We start from the raw sequence: 26288 nt of genomic DNA, 5'->3' as shown, positions 1-26288 counted from the left end.
ACAGAAGTATGCTTAACAGATGAAGCTGATGACTTACTTGTGGCATATTTTAAAATATGTATTTGTCCTTGCTTTGTGCTGCTAATTATATACATAATTATATTTTCCCCATAATACAAATGTTCTCCCCCACCCAACTCCATGTTTTCCAATGATCGAGGAGTTAAGAATCCTCTACTTAAACTTCACTTGAAATCAAGAAACAGAGTATCAGTCTTTACAGCAGCATCTTGATGCTTAGGTATGGTCCACTTTAAAACAAGTCTTTACACAAAACAAGGAACTACTGTAGCACTGTTCTAAGATAACAGCTGGAACACACTTAACAAAGGGGATACATAAAGCCAAAACAAAACTACACACCATTTTCCAAAGCCATGCAAATGTTTTAAAAATAAAAGGGAACATAATTATAGTTCATTTCAGGCTATTTGCAAAGACTTTGCATTTTTAAAAGTAGAACTGCCAGAACAACAAGACTTTTGGGGAAGCCTGGAGCCTCATTGCACTCCTGCTTTTAGGTAAGACTTCTCTCTGCCAAGGTCTACAACAATGTTTTCAATATGAATGCTATTTTAAAAAGCAATTTTAAAAAATGAGACAATAACAACAGGAAAATGTGATCCTTTTCTTCTGAATGAAAGACAGGCCATGGAAAAGGAACATAATAACAAACTCTTTGAAAAAACTGCACAAGGAGGTAGGCAGACAGCCAAGAAGAGTTATTTCAGAAGCTTGAAAATATAAAATACATCTTAAGTCCCACTGCCCTTTACCTTCATGCTCTTGCACGTGGTTCTAAATGGAAGCACAACATACCTGCACCACGTATATTTAGGTGTCGGGAGATAGGCTAAGGAGATCACATGAGAACACTGAATTTCAAGAAGAGAGGTTGCTCCTATGCTTGTATAACACCACATACCACTGGAGTAATTAAAAGAACAGAAGCCAGGCCCTTCGCTAACCTACTGCAGACTTCACAGCCTCCGCTTTTAAACACAATAAATTGGTTCTTGTGCATAATAGCACATAAATGCAAGCTCAGCCTTGACAGCCACAGGCCAGTGTGTGCTGTAGTGCTGCCTGTCATCATTTAAAGGATGCATAGTTGTTAGCATTTTAACTGCTTTCCCTAGAGGCTACATTAAATAAAACCAGACTTTCAAACAGACTCCAGGCTTAGATGTGGCATACAAATGCTTCTGCAGGTATATAAAGGCAGCTCTGTCCTATAATTTTGAATTTGAAGTACTTGATATGAGTGCATGTCTATAGCAGGTAATATCACACATAGAGGGCATGTTTATTGTACATCATATGAGATACAATTCCCTGGTACAATTGGTGCCTCGCATAGCGATGTTAATCGGTGCAGCAAAAATCGCTGCAAAGCGATTTCGTCGCTATTTGATTTTAAAAAGCCCATAGGAATGCATTGAAACCCCTTCAATGCGTTCCTATGGGCTTAAAACTGACCTTTGCCTTAAGCGAAGATCCTCCATACGGTGGCCATTTTCGCTGCCCGGTAAGCGAGGAATCCGTCCCTAAACACAGAGGGCGGCCATTTTTTTTACCCGGCGGCCATTTTGGAACCGCTGATCAGCTGGGGAAAAATCATCACTGTGATAATCGGTAAGCGAAACAGGGTACCGATTATCGCAAAGCGATTTTTCCCCATTTAAAACATCGCAATGCGATCGCAAAAGCGATTGCAAAAAGTTCCTCGGTATGCGATTTCGTCGTTAAACAGGTCACCCGTTAAGTGAGGCACCAATATATTCCGCATTTCATGCAATATGCTTGTGAACAGAGAAAGCTCTCAACTCTTCAGATTGTTAGCCTTCATGTAGGAATAGAAAGAGAAAGTCACAAGAAGGAGACAAGGCCAGTATAAAGAAGAGGATATGCATTATTAAAAGGGAAGACATTGATTGTATACTTTTTGCATACCATTTGTATATACCAATTTATCTGGAGAGAGAGTGAGACAGGCATCAGGGCAACCCTAACTGTTTCCACACACCATAGCTTTAAGGCCTGGATCAGACTGCATGAGAACAAAGTCCTTAACAGAAAAAAGTTTAGTCGCCTATAGTTTCGAAATGGAGGTCTCAAACTTTTTTAAAGCCTACGAAGAAATAAATGCATTATGCTACACATGCCTTTTCTATCAGAACATACTCTAATCCACTGGTTCTTAACCTTGGGTTACTCAGGAGTTTTGGACTGCAACTCCCAGAAGCCTTCGCCACCAGCTGTCCTGACTGGGGTTTCTGGGAGTTGCAGTTCAAAAGCATCCGAGTAACAAAGGTTAAGAACCACTGCGTTGTGCTGTTAGCAAAGCTATCCTCTTGAATACTCATCTTTAACACCAAGATCCTATTTTTAATGGAATTGTGTTAAGGGCCGTGATAGAAACGGCAGTGAGTGTTTTGCTATCTGTTGCAAGATGATCATCTTCTGGTTGAGCAACCAATGGCACAAGCAATGGCTGGCAAAGCATGAAAACCCACTGGTGTGATCATCTTTATGTGTGCAATTATCCACAAATGGGCCTAAGAAGCTAAAATATCACCACCCACACTATCCAGTAAAACTGTTCAAGATTATGTGATTTAGAGGTTTTCTTTTGGAGGCTGTTCCTTGACTTTTTTTTTAATGTGAACAGAACATAGGGACAAAAAAAGTCACTTTTGGAATTGGATCTGTGGCTACACTGATGGATAACTTTGGAAGTTTCACTTCAAAAATTCATTTTTCCAAACATTTACTATGGTACTTCTCTCCATAGCCTCACACTCACAAAATATACACACACAACAGGCGTTGCTTTTCTTTGGGTAGAAAGTGGGGAAGGGGAGGGGGGAATTTCTTGTCCACATCCACGTTCCAATCAACCTGCCTTTACAACTGTCATTGGCCTGAACCAGCCATTACAAGTTCTTAGGACAGATGTAGCAAAGGGTCAAAAGTTGCAACAGCACACAAATTAAGCCCAATATATTTTGGACAGCTGTTCTTCAATGGGGCAGTCATCTCTGGTATTTGCACACTGCTGCATATGATGTTCAGCAATGACTCTGGGAACAAATGTTCAAAACATGTAGGCCTTACTTCCCTCTCTTGCTCCTGAAAGTATCCTTCCTTCCTTTCTCTGTATTCCTGTTTCCTTTTCTCCTTGAGGATTGCAACCCAAATAAATCAATTAATTCTAATTCCTTTATTGTAGCTAAAAACCAAGCTTGAGAACAAAAAATAAAATAAAAATGCTGTCTCCCATTCTTTATCTTCAAACTTCTCACTGATTAAATGGGATGGGAGGCGCAACTGTCAGTTGATGTTCTTTCCGGTCTATGTTGAGCTCTCAAAGTCAATTTGGGCTGAGCATAAAATAGAACATCAGCACGATTTATAAGCCGTCTGTCTCTTCCAGTAATTTTAAGATGTAAAAGACATCCCTCTCTATACCTGGCTTATGGTCATGCATATAATTTGAATTGGAGGGAGCTTTAAGGCTTTGCCATTTCTGCAGAAATTTCGAAACAAGGCTGAAAACATGTCATACGTAGAAGCGTTCACAACACTGGGACCAACCAGGCCCTGTGGCTCATTGCTGTAATAATATTCCAAGCACGGGCATCTATTGGTGCCATGTGAATCAGAACCCGTGAATTTCTGCCTCCATCTCTCTTACTTGGTTAGAAACAGAAACTGATACAGTGCTTTAGATATGACAGGTTCTCAGCTGCAGCACCACAAGAAAATATTTCCATCAATCAAAAACAAAACAAGCCAACAAACACAAAGAAAATATATACTGTATTTTTCTGTGTATAAGACGCCCCCCCCCACTTTTCTAACCCAAAATTAAGAAATCTAAGTGGGGCTTAGTAAGTGTAGGGGGAAACGGATCAAAGCACTGCAGGATTGCTTTGATCCGTGCTTTCTCCCTTTGCGCTAAGCCCTGCAGGGCTTAGCAAAAGGAGGGGGAAAGCGATCAAAGCAATCCTGCAACTGGAAGATCGCTTTGATTCCTTTCCCCCTTATATAGCCACGGGATTGCTTTGATTCTTTCCCTCCTCCTTTTGTTAAGCCTCATGGGACTTAGCAAGCAGAGGGGAAAGCAAGGATCAAAGCGATCTTGCAGCGCTTCGATCCCTGCTTTCCTTTTGCTAAAGCTTAGCAAGTGGAGGGGTAAGCAGGGATCAAAGCCCTGCAGGAACAATTTGATCCCTGCTTTCCCCTCCACTTGTTTCTCTCTCCTCAGCTTACTTCCGTGTATAAGACGACCCTCAATTTTTTGTCTAAAATTTTAGAAACGCATAGTCTTATACACAGAAAAATACGGTACTTATGAATAGACCTACAGGTCACATTCAATTTGGTGGCACCTACTCACAGGTAAATGTGTGACAGTGGAAATGGACATGTTTTGGGAGCCACGTGTCCACCACTCCCACTGTGGCAATTCAAGCCACATAGCAGTAGCAAAGAATTGCAACTTGCCTTCAAAACAAGGTGCACAGTGAGGACATACCTTGTTTAAAAGCTAATTAGCACTTCTGGTAGACTTCCTGGAGCACTCTTTCTAGGAACAAGCTGTGTTTTAGGATAAACAGGGGAAGCCCTACTGTTATTCACCAAAATTTGGCAATGGTGGGTTGGGGAGTGCAGTGGGGTCCCCTTTCCATGCACAACATAGTTTATGGGAGAGGCAGTCAAAATACACATCTGAGGCTGCACGAGAACCTCCAAGGCTGCTTTTGTGGTCTCCAGCCTCTCTCAGCCTCTTCTTTTTCTGACACATCAGTGGTCAGAAATAAAGGTGAATTGTCACAACAAAGTTAAATTGGTTCTCCTGGAAGTCTCTAGAAGTTGCAATTGGCCTTTCGAATAGTACACGGGGCTATCTTATACATTTTAAACCTGCCCCATACAAATTTTCTTCAAAGCTGGAAGTGGGCGTATAGCCATTTCTGATTTCTTCCCCCTCCACACTTTTATCGCATTTATGTGGTTTGTGTATGGGTCTCTGGAAGATGCTACAGCTGCCAAAGTTGTTAATCCCCTCTTGTGTACAGAGCTTCAGCCTTATTCAGCCATGGGTCCCACTTGCAAAATTGTATTTATGATCATATGTGTCACTAGAGACAAACTCAGTATCCATGTTCACTGACTAATATATCTGTTTCAAATTGTAGAGAGTAACCAGTCAACACAGGCAGGCAAGCAAAAGGACAGACAGACACTGTAGGGTAGCATTCAAAAATGGCACTGCTCACCTGCAACATTACTCTTTCTCCCACTATAGGACTAGGAATAATGCTCTCACACTCTGGAAGACCTTGTTGGTGTTTTATGTTACTACAGTAAAGTAAGCCACAACTGGAACAGGCCGATGTGAATCAAGAGGATTTACAGAGGAGTTGATCTACCAAATCCCCACTGATTCAGTGGGCCTACTTTAATGCAACTTACTACACTAAGTAACAGGACTTCAACCTGTGTTAAATAAAAATGAAATGATGTCTGGAAAGGAGAAGAGCTTATTGGCTGAAGAATCTGAGAGACTGGGTTTGGACTTCAACAACAACAACAAAAATCACTGTTTAAAATGGCTTAATCCAAAATCCTAGGAGCAGTGATGACATGCACCCTCTGGCAGGAGAGAATCAAGAAGCAATTCCCCAGTTATTCAGAAAACTATTTTCAATGCAGATCTCTGATGAGGGCCATGGAAACTATTAAAAATGGTTCAAAACTTTAGGCACAGGGCTCCTTGATTGCCTGACATTTTGGAAATGTGTTCATTGTATGCTTTACAGTGGGGTCTTGACTTAAGAACGGCTTGAGTTAAGAACATTTTGACTTAAGAACCACTCTCATAGGAAAATATTGACTTGACTTACATACTTAGATTTGAGTTAAGAACTAAAAAAACCACGTGGGAGGCAGGGAAAGTGCAAAATTTGAACTTTCAGTTTATTTATTTATTTATTTATTTAATTTATACCCTGCCTATCTGGTCGGTGAGGACCAACAGTTAACTGTTGGCCAGTGAAAAGGGTGCCTGTCTGCTTCCTCACTCCTCCCAGCATTTAGAGAGTGGATTGGGAGACAGTCATCAGACTGCCTGGTACTGTACTGCCTGGACTGTATTTTCCCTGCCTTCCCTGAACCTTTCTTGACCTAAGAAAAAAAGAAACAATATATCCCCCTCTAGTGGTCGAAGGCAGAATAGCAGCTTCCCATTAGTTTCTATGGACGGAAAAGAGCAGATACGGATCAAATGGTTTTCAATGCATTCCTATGGGAAATGCAGATTTGACCTGAGAACTTTTTGACTTGAGAACCGCCTTCCAATACGGATTAAGTTCTCAAGTCAAGACCCCACTGTATGTTCTATTGATCTCACCTGCGGACACGTATGCCTGCAACCATCACTGCACTTCAAAAAGAAATAGGTTAAAACTTTGTAGAAAAAGGTAATTCCATATCTGAAAACAACTGAAGCCAAAAGATCACTGTCATATAATGAAAAGGATCCATTTCATATTTCTTTATGAATACAAAGGTCTCAATTCAATTGGCAATTCCAGGTAGAAACAACCCACTGAATCCGTATGATCTATGCAACTGTGGATTCACCATTCCATGACTGATTCAGTCAATACATTCTGGTTAAGACAAGCAGTTGAATTTAGGCTGAAGTGGCACCAACCAAAACTTCTCCAACAACATTAATACCAGTAACTGTTTGGACATCTCTTGTTTGGCCTGAAGCTTTGCTTGATTAGAAGCCACCTAGAAATGTAGCTCTGTTTTGTACAATTAAGAATGTGCCCTGTAATTCCTTACAGTATGGTCATGTCTCTAGTAAAAAAGGGGGCTTACTTAGCAACCTTAACAGAAGGAAGAACAGCTCACTCATTTTAAAATTTCATGAAATTTAATAAAACTTGAATTGGTTATTAGATCAATTTAAAATATTGCTGAACACAATGAGGATGGTGAAGAAAATTCTACATATTCTTGAAAAGAATTCTTGCACTTGCCAGGACAATGTACTGCGCAAAAAGCCTGCCCATTTATGTACAAAATTGTGCAGCTGGTTAAATTGCCCAAAATTATTATGACAACTACTGCTTTACTGAAAAACCCAAAGGACCAGATAGGTTGTTTGCATCTTTCTTAACAATCAGCTGGTTCTTCTGCAGTTTCTCTGTGTTGTTTTGTGTTCTTTAGTTCTAAAAAGGGAAGGGCAGTAGAGATTTATTACATACCTTAAAGAGGAAAGAAAATATTATCTGTGACTCTTGGATAGATGCAAGGAATCCTTAGGGACCCTGAAATGTCTTGGCATGTAGTGACTGCTGAAGTACATAGATAAGAACAAGGTATTTAGCCTTGTGTGCATCATTTTTGTCACTAATACAGAGTAAGACCATCAGTCCATGTGGCACAGAATGGTGATCCAACCATCACTGGCTCTTCATGGTTTCAGGTAATATTTTTTCATAGCCCTATCTGGAGTCATTGAGGATAGAATCTAAGACCTTAGACATGTAAAGTATGTGCTCTGACACTGAGTTATGTCCTGCCCTTCCATTTAGCACCTGTTACTCTCTAATTCTCTGCCATCCAGGTACTGAACAGATCCAAATCCGCTGTGCTTCCAAACTCAGAAAAGATTGGGCATATTCAGAGAAGTGTGGAGAAGAAGCAAATCAGTCTTCTTGTAACTCTGTATTAAATTCCTGCTCTCCAGAAGATTCCCCTTTGTTGCTTTCACACTTGACACCTTTAATAGCAGTAAACTTATGTGTGAAGCAGTTATTAGAAGTTACTGCATAACTGCATTTCAGTAGAACATTACTCAAAACAAGCATCTATCTGCATAAACCTGACTCACTGACTGAGTAGAAGCCAGTGTAGTGTTGTGGTTAAGATGGCTGGACCACAGCAATGAGAGACCTGAGTTCAAATCCCTATATGGACACAAACTACACCGAGCAAAATCTTGAGGCCAGTCATGGACTCTTAGCCTGACCTACCTCACTGGGCTGTCAGGAGGATAAAACAGGGAGAAAGAAGTAGAGCCATATATACTACTTTGAACTTTCTGGAAGAAAAGTGTGATACGAATGTAACAAAGAAACAAATGCTCAAGTTTGCGGCTTTTCCTCAAAGGCAGGCTCATCCGTTTTAATGAGATGGACTCCATACAGAAATGCTTTCAGGAGCAAAGTGCCAGGAACCAATTGTTTGAGTCTAACCAAATGCCATTAAAGAAGCAATCCTAAGCATGCCTACTTAGAAGTAATTTCCATTGAAAATAGGCAGAACTTAATTACAAGTAGATTTGTTTAGTAGAGAGCAATAAGATGAAGAGACAGATGGCTTGCTTGGTAAATGCTTAGCCTCGCCCTCAATCCTAAGGGAAAAAGGAAGGGTCCTTGGGAAGGAGAAAGCATATATAAAAAATTAGACTCTGAGCAAAAAAGGGGGGGGGTTTAAAAAATGAAAGCAAAAAGCATTTCCCATTTGCAGTACATGCAAGATCAGTTGGTTCTGAACCTACACCACCAACAACAGATTCAATTCAAAACTTCAACTAGACACAAAAAAATCTATTTGCATTTTCATCAAGGACAGATCAGTACCTAGGAGAGATTAATGACTAAGGTATATCACAAACGTGTTAGCTTGCAACTTATTATGGTCTTTGTTTCAGCAACATGTTCTTTAATATGAAGCTTCAACACAGAGTTTCCTGGAGACATCCAAGATCGAAGCATTGGCCTCAGCTCAATTTGATCCTCACTAGACGCTCTAGCCTTCCTTCACACACAGTTACCAGAGTGCTGATTGTGATACTGGTCGCTCCCTGGTGTGTAGTAGAGTAAAACTGCGAACAAAGAGAGTATACCACATGAAAAAGGAAGGAAGACCACGTATTGACATCAGCAAGACTTGTAATCAAAGAAAAGTGAAGGAATTTGCCCAAGCACTTGAGGAAGCCCTTCCAGGTCCGGCTAATGCAAATGCACCTGAACGATGGGAACATTTCAAGAATGCTGTTTATAGCACCGCCTTGTCCACATTTGGCAAGAAGAGCAAAAAGATAGCAGACTGGTTCAAAGCCCATTCGGAGGAGTTGATGCCAGCCATCGAGGAAAAGAGGAGAGCTCTAGCAGCATACAATGTCTGTCCTAGTGAGTACAACTTGCACGTTCTTCCAGTTGCTCATAGCAAAGTCCAACAGGATGCCAGGAGATGTTCCAACGATTCTTGGCTTCAGCTCTGCTCTCAGATACAGACAGCAGCGGACACAGGTAACATCAAGGGGATGTATGATGGTATCAAGCAGGTCCGATACAGAGGAAATCTGCTCCCTTGAAGTCTGCTACAGGCATGATCATTCAGGATCGAGTACAGCAGATGGAATGCTGGGTGCAGCACTACTCCGAGCTGTATTCCAGAGAGAATGTAGTAACTGAAGAGGAAGGAATTAAATAACATTGGGTGCCTGCCTGTCTTGGAAGAGCTGGACAGTGAACCAACTTTAGCAGAAATAAAATCGGCCTTGGATTCCCTCACCTCCAGCAAGACACCTGGAAAGGATAACATCCCTGTTGAAGTGCTGAAGTGCTGTAAAGAGATCATCACCACCTAGCAATATGAAATCTTTTGTCTTTGCTGAAGGGAAGGTAGAGTACCACAGGACATGAAGGATACAAACATCATCACGTTGTATAAGAACAAAGGAGTCAGGGGCGACTGCAATAACTACTGGGCATCTCTCTTCTCAGCGTTGTAGGGAAGCTGCTTGCCCGTGCTGTGCCGAAGAGACTCCAGGTCCTTGCAGTCTGTCCAGAATCATAGTGTGGATTTTGAGCCAATAGATCCACCACTGACATGGTATTCTCCTTCAGACAGTTGCAGGAGAAATGTAGGGAACAACAACAACTACTCCTTGTGGCCTTCATAGATCTCACAAAGGCCTTTAATTTCTTAGCGTGAATGGCCTTTTTAAAATACTTCCAAAGATTGGATGTGCACCTTGAATCCTTAACATCATCCAGTCCTTTCATGAGGAAATGAAGGGCACTGTAGTTTTTGATGGCTCAACATCAGATCCCTTTGACATCCAAAGTGGAGTAAAACAAGGCTGTGTCCTTGCGCCGACCCTGTTTGGGATATTTTTTGCTGTCATGTTGAAGCACCTCTTTCAGAACTGCAACTTTAGGTGTCTACCTCGAGACTAGATCAGATGGAAAGCTCTTTAATCTGTCTAGATTGAGAGCGAAAACCAAAGTCCAGCTGAAATGTATGCGGGACTTCCTCTTCGCCAATGATACAGCTGTTGTTGCCCATTCTGCTGAAGACCTGTAGCAACTCATGAATTGTTTTAGCAAGGCCTGCCAAGACTTTGGATTAACAATCAGCCTAAAGAAAACACAAGTCATCGGCCAGGGCTTGGACTCATCTCCCTCTATTACCATCTCTACACAAGAATTGGAGGTTGTTCATGAAGTTGTGTACCTTGGCTCAACTATCTCTGACACTCTCTCCATAGATGTAGAACTGGATAAACGCATTGGCAAAGTAGCTACCATGTTCTCTAGACTCACAAAGAGAGTATGGCTCAATAAGAAACATATACCAAGATCCAGGTCTATAGAGCCTGTGTCCTGAGTACACTCCTGTACTGCAGTGAGTCCTGGACTCTTTGTGCATGGCAGGAGAGGAAGTTGAACACCTTCCATATGCATTGTCTCCGATGCATTTTTAATATCACCTGGCAGGACAAAGTTCCAAACAGAGTAGTCCTAGAACAAGCTGGAATTTTTAGCATGTATACATTATTGAAACAGCGACGTCTACGTTGGCTTCAGCATGTTGTGAGAATGGTTGATGGTTGGATTCCAAAAGATCTCCTGTATGGAGAATTAGTGCAGGGAAATCACCCCAGAGGGAGACCACAGCTGCAATACAAGGATATCTGCAAGAGGGATCTGAAGGCCTTAGGAATGGACCTCAATAGATGGGAAAACCTGACATCTGAGCATTCAGCCTGGAGGCAGGTGGTGCATCATGGCCTCTTCCATTTTGAAAAGACACTTGTCAAGGAGGCCGAGGCAAAGCGGCAGTCCCAAAACCAGCTAAATCAGGGAGCTGGACAGGGACAGATTGTATTTGTCTTCAGTGTGGAAGGGATTGTCACTCCCGAATTGGTCGTCTCAGTCACACTAGACTTTGGTCCAAGTCCTCCTTTCAGAGCACATTACCATAGTCTCTTGAGACTGAAGGGTGCCTAATCCAATCTAGCTTGCAAGTCATAAGGTGGGAAGTCCCAGCATTGATTATCACTTTACCAGCTCTAGGGGTGGAGGCATGTGCTCATCCAGATGTTCCTGAACTGCAAGCACTTCAGCTTTGACTGGACAGCCAATGGTGAGAAATGCTGGAACCTGCAATCCAACATCTGGAGAGATGTCCTTTGCCCCTCCCTTTACCACAGTGATTCCCAACCTTGGCTCCCCGGATGTTCTTGTACTACAGATCCCAAGAAGCCTTCACCACTAGCCGGGCTGGCCAGGATCTCTGGGAATTTTAGTCCAAGAACATCTGGGAGACTTAAGGTTGGGAACCACTGTTTTACCAAATTTGGTTTATTTAAAATAACTATGACCTATTCCTTCAATGAAGCTTCCAGGGCAGTTTACAAAAACAAGATGAAACAAAGCCAGCATTTTCAGACCACCAAAAGTCACGATAAATCATAGCAGGAAAAAAATAGTCATTTTTCTTCTCTGCCAAACTGATAATGTAGACCTCTTTGAGCAAACCATGTTTATGTCAACCTCATTTCTACAATGTAGGGACAAACTTATTTACCATTTCATACGGCTGTCATACTCCATACTGACATGTCAGCAAGCTGAAATAGGGATTGTTGTTCAGGAGATACAGAGTTATTCCACTAATGTCTCTGGTCAAGAGATGTTGCAGGGTTTTATGCAGTATTTGAAAACCTGCAAAACCTGTTTGATTGGAGGTATTTGAAGGAGAGATGGGACATACATACACTAGGAGGGAGCCACAGACAAGTCTGTATCTACTAGTAGATTTCTGGTTGAATTGAGTAAGGGGTTTTGGCTCATAATCTACCTGGATGGCTCAATGAGCCAGAATCAGGAATTTAATTCCCCACTGTGTGTCATAAGAGAAGAGCCTGTTTATTCTTGAGCAAACTACATTATCCTACAGCATCCTCAGAAGAAGAAAACGGTAAACTACCAGTAACCCTACATCTAGAAAACCTTGGGAACAGTCATCATAAGCTGGAATTGACTTGACAGCACACTGTTATCGTCCTTGTTGCAGCTGCTCTTGCCTTAAGGATAGCTGCAACAAAACAATCCCCTGTGGGGGATAAGGGCTCAGGTTACCCTACTGCAATGAAAGAAGGCTTGAGATCAGAGGTGGATTCCGGTGGAGAGAGTCTGTGAGCTCTAGTAAAAGTTGGTCTTCAGAGCAAACATCAGGCCCCAGAACTCTTTAATGTTAAGTGTAAGCCTTCTATATCTGGCCTCAGGAGGCTGATTTTGAGATTCTTTCGACAGAGAAAATCAAACCAACCTAATGTTTGCCCACCCTGACATACCCAGTGTTAGAAACAACACATCTCTATCAAAACTGCTTTCAGCTCTCTCTCAAAAGCTATTGAATGTTTCCACCCTAGATATACAGTAATAGAAGTGAAATGCTAGGACCCCCTTGAGATGCGCTATATAAAATACTATTATGAAATCTGAAAAGCAACAAATGTGGCATTGTTATCCATCAGCAATGCCATGTTACTGCTCTACTGACTTCAAGCCATTTTCTCCTCATTATTTCCTCACTTGGCAATATTCTGCCCTCCCCCCCCCCAGCTCCAGCAAAATCGCATGGTGTCACTCACTTCCAGCACATGTTGTCACACAGCAGTCAATCCATAACTCCCCCATAATATACGTAGATGATTGTTGTTTAAAATTCAGTTTTATTCTTCAATTACTCTGTTAGCTTGACTCTAATTTATCACATTTTCTGGTACATTTGATTTTGGATATTAAGTCATCCTGGCTCATGCCATTAAAGAGGAAACAAAGTGACAGCAATGCTGGAGGACAAAATACCAACGGCCTGGAAAATTAAGGTTATCGCCGCCCGCTGTGTTTCCTATGGAGGCTGCTTCCCTATTAGCACCAAATGCAATTAAACCCTTTAGGGTTGCGCAAAAAACAGAGGACGCCGTCTTATATGTTGCAGAGTTTTGAATTTTTGGTTAAATTTCCCTAGCTACACAGCAGAAGTGCAGGAATTCACAGAGCAGAATAGCTTCAAGTTCGCCAGAGTAGACCACCTCTTTTCTCATTAACTAGCACTTACTCTCAACTCACTCTGAAATATTAGTACTGTAGGAGTAAATAGAATTTATTTATTTACAGTCAAAGACCAAAAAAAATTGAACAATATAAAAGAATAAAACAGTAAAACAATAAGCAATACAAAACTTGCAACATACATTATACCAAGGAATAGCTCCCTAAGCATATAAAGTTTATGTTGGAGTTCATATTGAAAATATCCAAGACCTCTTCTGGGGAAAAATCACTAGGTGATCAAGTAGGAGAAAGAATAAAATGTTTCATTAATTACAACTGAATGGATCAAACAGCAAACTGACAAACATGACTGCTTTTTCAACAACAGACTTCGAAAGACTCATTGACAGCTTCCAACAGATAAAAGGGAGGGGGGAAACACTGAGCAGAGAGGCGGGGGTCTTTTTGAATTCAGAGGCAGGCAAGGAATGATTGGTTAGTCCTGGATAGATTGACAGTCACCCCAGCCCAGGAAGGTCCCTCCCAGCCACACCTTCTCCAGGCAGCATGTCAGGCTGCAAAAACTCCAACATTATACTGGGTTATCCTCAGAAGCCCTTGTCCGAAGACCGCTTTCAAATGAATGATGGAACAAAGGGCTCTTTCAGTCATGGCCACAGAACTCCAGACTGTCCTCAAGGATGCTTGTCTGGCGCCCATGCTGTTATCTTTCTGGCATCATCCCTAAAAATTCTTGTTCTTCCAGCCTTTTTAAATACTTTGAGTACTTCAGGCAATCACTTTAGCCCCTAGGGTTGTTTTTATTCCCTGGTTTGTTTCAGCTTTGTACTGCAAGGTGCTTATTTTTTTCTGAGCAAAAGATTGCAACTTCAATTATTTATTTATTTATTCTATTTTATTTTATTTATATCCTGCTTATCTGGTCGGATCAGGACCACTCTAGGCGGCTAACAACATAAAATAGTACAATAAATATATATATAAAACAATTTTTACATAACAAAAACATTAAACAAGATGGGAGAACTATAGGAGAGGGAAAAAAGGGCGTCAGGAATTATCTGATGGGAAGGCCTGCCGAAACATCCCTGTTTTTAATTGCTTCTTGAAAATACCCAGCGAGGGAGCCATGCGAACCTCAGGAGGTAGGTTGTTCCAGAGGCGAGGAGCCACCGCCGAGAAGGCCCAATTTCTTGTCTTTTCCTTCAGGGCCTCTCTCGGCGTTAGGCTCCTCAGCCTCACCTCCTGGCTCGCACGAGTGACACGGGTAGAACTTGGTGGGAGTAGGCGTTCCGCCAGGTATCGAGGCCCTTAACCGTCAGCCAAAGGTCAGCTTTTTTCCCTAGACATTTCCCAAAACTGTGAAAGGATGATAAAACTATCTAGTAACCAAAAGAAAGTACTTATTTTCTCAGCTATCACACTATTATATTTTAAGATAAATAGAATCAGGGACAATATACGTATTTATTTCTGATCCTAGGTTCAAGAATTTTCTATGAAAACATAGCTTGAAATCTTAGCTTACACCCAGCATTATACCTGTACCTTGAATAGTAAAAACAATGCACATTAGAAAGATTTCTTGCATACATTTTCTATTTCTGTTTTCTTTTTTTCTGTGACTTTGCAAGAGCTTAGTCCTTCAGAATTTGCATAAATCAAAGTCTTGTGGCTCTCAGGCTATGCAAAAACGTGATAGCGTTTTTGTACTTGCTGGCTACATTTCTACTAATATAGGTGCATCCCCCCATTTTATCTAAAAAAAGGGATCATTAGTTTATCCAATTTAATCTAGGAAATACAGTAATAAATTGTTCAACAGCTTTTCTATGTGCAGAAACCCATGGAAAGCTTCCAACGAAGTGCCAGTTACTCTTTTAAAGAAAAAAGGCACATTCATTATCTGCTTTGGGACATATCTTTACAGTGTGAATACTGTACATTAATTTTTTAAAAAGTGATAATTACCAAAGCAACGTGCCAATGTGCATATTTTACAACATTATGCATTGCATGGAAAATGTATGGCATAAGGACAAGAAAGTAGCTGGAACAGGTGGAAAAATTCAGAATTTAAAAGATGTTTTCATTAAACAACTGTTCGATATTTCTGTAACTACTGAGTTTCCACATGCTCTATAATCAGCTAGTTCCACTGCTCAACAAATAGGACATTTTCTAGTGTATAACCCAGTTGATGCTAAACATGGCCTAAAGGTATGGGATGTCACCGATTTTCACAGAAATAAATAGTTATATTTTAAGAGAAAAGGGCGCTTTCTTCCCTGGGCTCCCAGGGTTTTCCAGAAAATGGCAGCAGTATTTCACTAAAATGCAGCAACAAATTTACCGGTACTAAATCTATAGAGAGGGGAAATGGCCTTGTAACTTTAAGCAGGAAATCTTTAATTATCACCCTCTTCCCAGGCGCTTTGCCACCCTTTCTCTTTCTCAAACCTAAATTGTAGAGGACTAAGCTGTTTGTTAGTAATGAGTTCAAATATTGTTAATTAAAAGCCTTAGGTCTGGGGAACTACAGTAAATCTGAGGGACTATTAAACTATCCATCGATGTTATTTAGTGCCTCTTCGTTTACTATATTCTCTCTGGAATACAGCTCAGCGTAGTGCTGCACCCAGCTTTCCATCTGCTGTCTTCTGTATTGGACCTAAAGCCTACTTGACACCGTCATACATCCTCTTGATGTTACCTGTGTCCGCTGCTATCTGTATCATACAGCTGAAGCCAATAATCGTTGGAACATCTCCTGACATCCTGTTGGACTTTGCTACGAGCAACTGGAAGAGCCTGCAAGTTGTACTCACTAGGACAAGCGTTGTGTGCTGCTAGAGCTCTCCTCTTATCCTCGATGGCTGGCATCAACTCCTCAGAATGGGCTTCAAACCAGTCTGCCATCTTTTTGGTCTTCTTGCCAAATGTGGACAAGGTGGTGTTATAAACAGCGTTCTTGAAATGTTCCCATTGTTCAGGTGCATTTGCATCAGTCGGGCCTGGAAGGGTTTCCTCAAGCGCTTGGGAAAATTCCTCTACTTTTCTTTGATGGCGAGTCTTGCTGATGTCAATATGTGGTCTTCCTTCCTTTTTCATGTGATACAATCTCTTTGTTCACAGTTTTACTCTACTACACACCGGGGAGTGATCAGTATCACAATCAGCACTCTGGTAACTGTGTGTGATCATAATACACTATTAGGAAGACTGGAACATCTAGTGAAGATGAAATTGAGCTGATGCGAATGCTTCGATCTTGGATGTCTGCAGAAACCTCTGTGTTGAAGTTTTGTATTAAAGAACGTATTGCTGACACAAACACCATTATAACAGCAAAACTCCAGCAAGCATTGGCCATTTTCGTTCATCTTCCCATTGCCAAAACGGCCTAGACAAGTGAGCCAAGAATTGTGATCAGCACCAACTCTAGCGTTAAAGTTTCCAAGAATGAACAGTGGTTCTCTCTTGGGGATTTTTTTAATAGTAGCTGCCAGATCATCGTAGAATTTGTCTTTGGCTTCTGTTGTAGATGACAGTGTTGGTGCGTATGCACTAATAAGAGTGACCAGTCCTGCTGATGTGTGGAGCTGCAAAGAACAGGATTCTTTCACTCCCCACAGCAGGTGGAACAATGGATCTCAGCAGAGTATTTCTGACCTCAAAGCCAACACCATGTTCCCTGGTCTCATTCAATGGTTTTCACTGCCAGAAGAATGAGAAGTTTTTTTCTTTGACAGATTCCATATCTGGCAATCTTGTTTCTTGCAGGGCAACAATGGCCATCTGCTGTCTACTCAGTTCCATGTCGATGACAGCTGTCTTGCGCATGTCACCTATTTCCCGCAGGTCGTCAGAAAAGCCAGGGGTCATTGCCCAAACATTCCAGGTGCCCAACTTTAGGGCAGAAGTTTTCTTATGATTGTTGCATGGTGCAGGGTTATCGATCTGTTTGACAGACTATTTAAATAATTGGAAAGAGAATTCCTTCCCATGACTAAATTTCTATTAACTCTTAAATAAATAATTAATAACTGCAGGAAACAGGCTACTGTACTTTTCTCTGAATATTTACCTGCCTTCTTAGACTTCGGAAAAGGACACAATGTAGGCCACTGGCAGGGGTACAGCAGCATCAATTCTACATCCTTTGGGAACTTCCTTCTTGATTGGTAGAGCAGGAAAATTATTACATGCCTTTTAAAACTTGCTACCAATGAAACAAGTATATAAACCACTGATCATCATAAGCCATCAAGCCAATTCTGATTTATGGCAACCCTTTCCAGGTAGAGAATATTCAGAAGTGGCTTATCATTCCCTTCTTCTGGGGGCACCCTGCGTCTGTCCAACTTGCCCATGACTACACAGACCGGCCCTATTTATAGGAGGAACAGAAAGGAATCAAATTTACAACCATACCTAAACTATTGAGCTATCCAGCCAGCTGAATAGAACTAGCCTGTTCTATTCTACTTGGCCTTGAGCAATTTGCACAGCCTCAGGGCACCCCCCCCCCAAGAAGAAGGGAATAATAAACCACTTCTATTTTCTACCTGGAAAACTCTGAAAAAAGGGTCACTATAAGTCAGAACTGACTTGACAGAACATGATTCATAAGCCACTACCAGTTATTAATGAATTAAAGAACCACTTAAGTCAACAGCATGGCTGTTGCTCAAAAGAATCTGTTGGTATCCTGTGTAACTGGATTGGGGTCTCCCCCCACCTTGCTGTAGCCTCCTGTGGTGCTAGAAAAATAAATTCTTACTCCACTATCAGGAGGAGGGTTTTGGAGTACACAGGGACTACAGGCAGAAGGAGCATTTGCTGATTCTCACAGGAGCAGTGAGAGCCATTTGAAGTACTCTAGTGGATTTGGGCCATTGATTTTAACTGAATTAGTGTTTTCTCCTGAGCACTGCGATAAAATTACAGATTAACATCTGAACAACCAACCGGGGGTGGGGAGGGAGGAGAAACCCACTCTATAATCTTAAAAACTCATTTCATAAGTTCAGCATCTTCAGTAAAAGGGAGGGGGAAATTCATGTAACTCAGAAAAACCTACAAAGCCACAACTATGGAAGAAGAAATCAGAGGACAAGCCTGCCCACTGTGAGTTGAATACAGATGTAGGTGCATGCATCTGGGCTGGCAGAAGCAGGCTTGCTTTCTCCCTTTTCCTTGCTGTAGACCCTTCAGCCCTGCTAAGCTGAAGCCATGAATAGTTTGAGGTTTCTTTGGAGGGAGGATTCCTGAAAATCAGGCAGAATGATAAGCTCAGTGAGGCTAACTTCCATGCAGGCGAACAAAGGATTTCAACCTGAAAATGATCTTCACAATGTTTGTATTATTCCCAAGTAGAGTACAGATGAGCACCACTGGAGTGGAGTGAATAGAGAGTCAGACTAGGGCTCAGGAGACCCGGGTTCAAACCCTTACTTAGCCTGAGAAACTCACTGGAGAGTGGCAATGCTAAATGACTCCTTAAATGTTTCACATACCTCAACAACCCTAAACAGGATGGCTGAAAGTCAGATGCAACGTAACAGCCGAGTAGAGGCATTGATTTGAATGGGATTCATTAGTTAATATCAATGCAATACATATTGATTTGTATGTACCTACTCTAGGTGGGACAAAGAAGGATTTAGTCGTAGGTTTCTAACTGCAAAAAGGAAAAAAAGCATAATTGGTCACACCAAACTGGTAGGTAAAAACCTTTAATGGACATATTGCCATGTAAGAGCTTTCAGAAACTGTCAACCTCCTACTGAAGCAGCACAAGAGTAATCTCCATATATTGGAAGAACAATGTCAATAACCTGAAGAGGGAACACTAAAATCTCTTGCTTTAAGCGATGTTATTGAGTGCAATATTACTTAGATCAGCATTATTCTTCCGTTGGAGATATACTGAAGTGCACCAGACATCCTGACATTGATTTAAGTGCACAGTGCTTTGAAGTTACTACTACAGTTTAATGGGCTAGCAATTATTTCCATCCAGGAGGGATGGGAAGGGCAGTATGCATATTAAGAAGCAATCCTAAAAACAACAATCTGAGAAAAAATCTCACTAGATTCAGCAGGTCTTACTTCTCAACAAAGTTCAAAGTTTAGTTCAGGGTGCATGTCAATGAAAGTGGAAATTCCATAGGCTTCCATAATTCTTTCATAGCAATATAAAACACTCATCCCGTTCCACCAATAGGAATTGTTACAAAATGAAAACTGATAACTGGCTTGAGTAAGATAAAAACCCCAACTAAAATCTTCAGCTACTTATTATACGCTATCATAAAAGGGCAAAAAAAGTTTGTGACATTTCAAAAAACTAGCAAGTTTTATTTGGCATTAGCTTTCATGCCTTGTACCCCACTTCTTCAGACATACCTAAAGAAGAGCGCTACAGTCCAGAAAGTTTGGTCAAATAAAATGTATTACTGTAGTTTGTAAGGTGCAACAAGCCTCACTGTCATTTTCTAATAGGTAGCTGTGTTAGTCTTTGCAAATATATCAGGCAAAAGAAAAAAAAAGAAAAAGAAAGAAAAGACAAAAGTGTAGTGGCACATTAAAGACTAACTACTATATTTCAATGTAAGCTCTCGTGGACCTTCTTAGCCCACTTTTTCAGACATAAGAAGTGTGAGCTCTACTTTCTATCTACTTCATATGTCTGAAGAAGGCTAAGAAGGTCCATTAACGCTTACATTGAAGTATAATACCCTGTTTGCCCAGGTATTAAAAGGGTAGGAAAATAAGGCCTATCCTGAAAATAAGCCCTAGTATTATTTTTCAGGAGGCTCATAATATAAGCCCTGCCCCTAAAATAAGCCCCAGTTAAGTGAAGCTCCCGCCCTCCACCCTTGTGCAACAACTAGAAGAAGATGGCATGACAGTACAGTATTTGAATAAATGTAGACTGTTGTAGATGAAAAAATAAATAAAACATCCCCTGAAAATAAGCCCTAATGCATTTTTGGAGCAAAAATTAATATAAGACCCTGTCTTATTTTCGGGGAAACACAGTATTATATAGTATAAACTGGGTTCACCCTGTTGATTTGGTTGAAAGACCAGTACCCCTAAGCAGTTTCTTTTTTAAGTTGGTCACAGCAAGAGCAAACATCTCAGTTTACTTTTGTATTATGTGTTTTTGATCATGACCCCATGGACAGGGATATTCTTGCTTTTTATGTTTTTGTCTCTCTTTTTTTTCTGTTGATTTTGCCTGATACACTGTCATTTTTGTTGAAATAGACTATAACCGGTAATTAAAATGGCTATTCGTTTGGAAATGTATGTTGCATCTTATACATACTGATTTCATAGCAGAACCGACTAAACTTTGTGATATGTGACTGTGAACATACAGGAATAAAGAACCAATGCTGTATCTTTTCTCTTAGTATGTCTGTGGTGTCGACGGTGGGGAAGGATTAGAGATTTCTTTTCTCCACATACGGGTCTTACAGCGTCCTACAGCAATTCCTAGCAACCAGTTCCTAGGAATTTCTACCCAGTGTTGACCCCAAATAAAACTGAGTCCAGAAACAGACATTAGAGATAGCCTCTAATAAGAACTGAAAACACATGAATGTTCAGTGAGGTGGCTGAAGCTGACTTCTCACGTGTGAAATCAGTGTTTAAGGAAATCCCCACTGAAAACTAATGCTAACCTGCATAATTTGAAATTTTTAACTTGTAAACTGCCCAGATTAGTACATGCAAGCAAGTAAGCAATCCCTAAAGTGAGAGCAGTTCATTCTGTGAGACTCGGATGCCTTTCATTAGTTAAGAATTTCCTCCTTCTAGTCATGAGCTATCTCTAACATCTGCCATGGGCCTTGGACTGGTAATTTAACTGTGACTACTACGTGTATGAGAGAAACTGGTAAAATAAGATAATCAGTGGGTTAAAACAGAAGGCAACAGTGGAATAGACCTTCTCCCTGGAAACAATGTTTTAACATTATAAGTTTCCTAACTCTCACTACTACAAAATACACATTCCAATTTAGGATGCCACAGTATCAATCACCAATTCCAATTTTACCTGCAAACCATCCTAATAAGGGTATAAAATTAATATGTAGATAGGTGCAACTTCATGAAATACTGTCTCACTGTAACAGAAATCGGCAGAACCACCAGCACTTCATGCATGCAATTTAGCCTCACCATTACTTAAGAAAGCTTGGTCTCTACAGTTAAAGATGAGTAATAGGATCATCACTAAATGGAAGCACAGAAGCAGCCTGAGCCATACCCAGAAGCTTTCCCCTACCAAATTAAAACTGAAATTGAAAAAAAGCATATTCACATTTGCTGCTCTCCCCTACCCAAAAAAGACATAGTTTCTACTATGCAGTATCAGAAAGCATGTTGTTATGCTGGCATTGCAGGCTGACATGCAACAGAAATGTCTGGATTGGGATGCCAGATGTCTTCCCATTTACGTCAGTCTGTTCCTTAAACTCTTTCCACTCTGCAGGGGATTACCATATAACTAGGGGATTGCCTTCTTAGGGTACATTCCACCAAGCCCCAACACTGCACATTCAGTATTCATTGCATTATCAGGTCTAGTTGCTAGCACTGACTGATCCTTCTTTTGAAGCCTGGAGTAGAATCAAAAGCAGGTTCCCCCAACTCAGCTGACATGGAGAATGTGGCATGGAGGGGTTGTTGCCTTAAAGGAAAGTTATACAGTGGTGCCTCGCATTACGACGTTAATTCGTTCCAGCAAAATCGCTGTAAAACGAAAACGTCGTAATGCGATTTTAAAAAACCCATAGAAATGAATTAAATCCCAATTAATGCATTCCTAGGGGCTTGAAACTCACTGTCCAGCGAAGATCCTCCATAGTGCGGCCATTTTCGCTGCCTGTGCAGCGAGGAATCCGTCCCAGAAAAGAGTGGCTGGCCATTTTGTTTACCTGGTGGCCATTTTGAAACCGACGATCAGCTGGCTGAAAATCATAGGGAACATTGTTTTGCGATTGCAAAACATCGACGTCTAGCGATTTCGTCATCAAACGGAGCGCCCGTTAAGCGAGGCACCACTGTACTTCTATTGTTGGTAGACAATGTTCCCAACACTGCTCAAAAGTTCTTAGCACTACAGCTATGTTTAATATAACTGAATAGCAAACCATGGCCACACTAGCTCCTCCAGAAGCACTCACAGCCCTCAATCTCAACAGACATACTGTATCTGCCCTTCTCAAGAAGTGAACCTTGATCCATGCAAGCTCACACTGAAATAAAATTGTTAGTGTTTTGATTTTTTCTTCTTTTCTTTTTGCCAAACACATCTGCCAGTTTGCTTCACAACCTAAGTTTTTAAAAGAACTCAAGTTCTGACTGACAGAAATACAAAGAAACTTGCAAACATCATTAAATGCTTATAAAAAATGAACTGAAATGAAATTCTCACCCATCTCTACATGCACCTGTAGGTACACACATCAACTGAGAGTAATATCGAATAATTTTTTTAAAAAAAAATCAATTGCCTGGGGAAGAGGGAAGAGTGTGTTAAAATTGTCTGCAATCATATATTAAAACAGGAAGTAAATGTAAAGATCATAATCTGTATCAGGTCCCAAGGGAAATATTAAAAAGACAAAATCAGTATTTTGTTGTCGAACACTCATAAGAGGTGAATTGATGCATCTCCTCCATGAGGTCATTCCTAACCCTCTGGGGTAACAATTACTGATCCCAACCCTACCCAGCCTCCATCTCCTAATAGAAGGGACTCAAAACAAGAGCTTCAATCTTGACCTGAAAGGAGAGTGATGGTTGGACATACTGAGAGAGATTTCCTAAAAGATAAACAGCAAAGCTCAATGTTTTGTTTCAGAGTAGGATGCTGCTCTTACTTGACAAATCAAGGTCCCCACTCATCTCTGGTTAGTTGAGTCATGCAAACACACTCAAAGGACCTCAAGTGGGGGTGGGCAAAATGTAGCCCTCCTGACCCCATTGGACTGTAACTTCATAATCCCTCAGTATTGGCCGGCTTGGGCTGGAGGGCTGAAAATTGTATACCTCTGCTCCAGAGAAACTCTTCTTAAGCAAAATGTACAGTTTCACAGAAAGGACTGAATCAATTAATTGCTTTCTTCATTATTCAAACATGTTAATGATTTGAAAACGACTCATTGTAATAGAGCCAGACAGAATTATTTCATGTTTCAACGACAAACGCGAAGTAATGAAGAGAGTGAAACCTAATACATACACTTGTTGCATCTCTGAAACATTTACACAAATAAAATGTTAAACAAATGTGTAGCTCTATCAGCTCTTATGGAAATATTCACATTTCAAGTTAATTATTTGAGTGCTTCTAAGATTGGATCCAAAATCAGCGCACATTAATGCATTACTATTTGCCTTCACATTGTGACCTAACATTTACAACATGTAATTAATGGCATTTGAAATTATTTAATTTTCAAATGTACAACGATCTATAATTTATACACAACAAACACCATCCATTTAATAAAGGAATCAAGAGGCATGAGCATCAATTATACCTTACTAAACTGGTACAAACTGAGTTCAAAGAAGGTTTAAAATAACCTAGCAAATGGTTACAGTGCTGATTTAAGACTTTTGACTTCTCCTCCCAATTCTGAAGACTCCTTCCTGTCATTCCCATGACAGATTATGGATTGTTTTTAATGGAACCTCTGACATGGCTGGTCCAAAAATCATCACAGGTTCCAGAGATAACAGGTTATACATTTTGCCAAAATCTGCATAATGCTCTGGAGGTGCTCCAAATGATCAAATCCTGGGCCAGGATCCTTATCACCCATAGACCTCCCATGAGCTCCAGCATGTGACTGCAAAACTTACAGATTGCCCTATTGTTTTCAATGGCTCTTACAGCTGCACCAAGAGGTACTGGATATTTCCTTGCACAAGGCCTTAGAAAGCTTATGTAAGCCCTGTGCTTACACAGCACAGTGCTATGAGCAAGGAATGGCACAAAAATGTACTGGCCTTGGCCGCTTCCACTATGCTTGATGCTACAATGCTCTGGTCCATTATTTCAATGAATCTCCTACCATGTAAACTAGGAACACAATGACAATTAAGGGGCAGAAAGTCTAATCTATAAGCCTATCTACTGGGGAGCTTCCAACTCTCCTGGTTTAGAATCCTAGATGTCATTGTAGAAAAAAAGGAAGGCAAATCTAAAAGCCACAGATTTCTCTTTCATTCTTTCTATTTTCCTGTTCACACAGGAAAAGAGTTTACTGGAAGGAAGATCCCAGGAACCACATAAGTAGCTGCAAAAGAGCAAATTACTGTAGGCATGGGAAACATATAGCCCTCCAGATGCTGTGGAACTCCAATACCCATTAGCCTGGTGAACAAATCATAGGAGGATGTGATTCGTTAACTTTTGGAGAGCCGGAGCTTCCACTGACTTGGACCAAATCATGACTTTGAAGCTGTTTCATAATCACAGTTCAAATGGAAAGTGCAAAGTGATAAAAGGAAATGTCCCAGTTCTTCAACCATCTCAATGGTGATAAAGCACAGCAGATATTATCCATAAATAGGCTTAGTTGTGGTGAATGGAGGGTCCTCTTAGTTTCTAACAACACTGTCTTACGCGTGTCAACTTAAGAAATAAGTCCCACTGAAATTAAACCCAGGTAGTTCATTTCAGATTGCAGAATTATCTCATTTTGAGCAAGGATATGTTTTTTTAAAGGCTCCCGAATGCTGCCTTCCCTGATCCCCTGCTTTCTATAAATCCTGGATTACAATTTTAGCAACATTATAATCTAGATAAATAATTCTAATACTATTAAAACAATACTGTATCTTCCTGTAATGACTTAAAAAAATCATACCATGAACTTAATTTTTCTTTTTAGATTAATACATATATTTGATCAGTAAACATATAAAAAATAAGAAGCTACAGCTTGAATTATCTGCATTCCAAAACAAAAATGAAATAAAATAATTAGCACACAATACCATAGCTAATTCAACTCAAATGTGACAGTTTAAAAAAACTACTGTACTCAGGAATTCACAAGCTTAATCCAATTCATTCCGGATTATTTATGGTTTTTATCATAGTACTAAAGACATGCACGTGCTTTTCTAAGAACTGCCATTTCCTCCATCCCTAATCTTCAGTCAGTTAACCAATATGATACTGTACATTTATATGATACTGTACATTTAGATGGTAATGTTTCAAGTGTTTCTGTAGGAGTAAGCCCTATTACACTTACGGGACTTATTTCTGCATAGGTGGTACAGAGAGTTGCACTGATAACAAAGGATCAGCTCCTGACTTCTCATTCAGCAACCATAGCTGTTTCTCCTCTTACTCTACCAAGCTCCAATACTGACCTAAAATTCTAGCTACCATAAATGAATAATATGTTTTCTAAAATCCCCCTTGCATCCTACTCCTTCCATATAACCTACATATTTAGAACATAAGGAAGCCTTTCACTGTAAGTGAGAAAATTAGGCCATCGAGCTCAGTACTGCCCCATCCAACAGAGGCTCTCAACACTTTCAGACAAGGGTTCCATCCAGACCTACTCAGAGGCGCTTGCTGCAATACCTTTTATACACAAAGCACAGAGACAAGAAAAGTTATTTGGGGGAATCCCCAAACCACTATGATCCAAAACACGTTTTACTGCCAAGCTATGGCCTTTCCATTAAGGAACAATTATGAAATCTGATGAAATACAGGTCTTATTACAGTGGTGCCTCGCTTAACGATGATAATCCGTTCCAGGAAAATCGCCATTAAGCAAAAACAACATAAAGCGAAATAAAAAAAACCCCACTGCAATGCATTGAAACCCG

At 40.6% G+C, this 26288-nt stretch overlaps 1 protein-coding gene across 7 annotated transcripts in view; it reads right to left on the bottom strand.

Moving 5' to 3' along the window:
• LNX2 (ligand of numb-protein X 2) overlaps window positions 1-26288 on the bottom strand; it is an 83629-nt gene that overhangs the window by 48873 nt on the left and 8468 nt on the right. Inside the window, exon 1 of one of the 7 annotated variants that reach the window (XM_072993733.2) lies at window positions 820-26257. The exons of the other annotated variants lie outside the window; for them this stretch is intronic. The gene's annotated coding sequence lies outside the window, so the exon portion shown is untranslated. Of the gene's footprint in view, window positions 1-819; window positions 26258-26288 lie in introns of those variants that run through there. 7 annotated transcript variants of the gene reach the window in all.

Source organism: Pogona vitticeps, chromosome 3 (assembly GCF_051106095.1).
Source record: "Pogona vitticeps strain Pit_001003342236 chromosome 3, PviZW2.1, whole genome shotgun sequence".
Lineage (NCBI taxonomy): Eukaryota > Metazoa > Chordata > Lepidosauria > Squamata > Agamidae > Pogona > Pogona vitticeps.
Note: the sequence above shows the minus strand (reverse complement) of the source record. Positions and strands in the feature narration are given on the sequence as shown.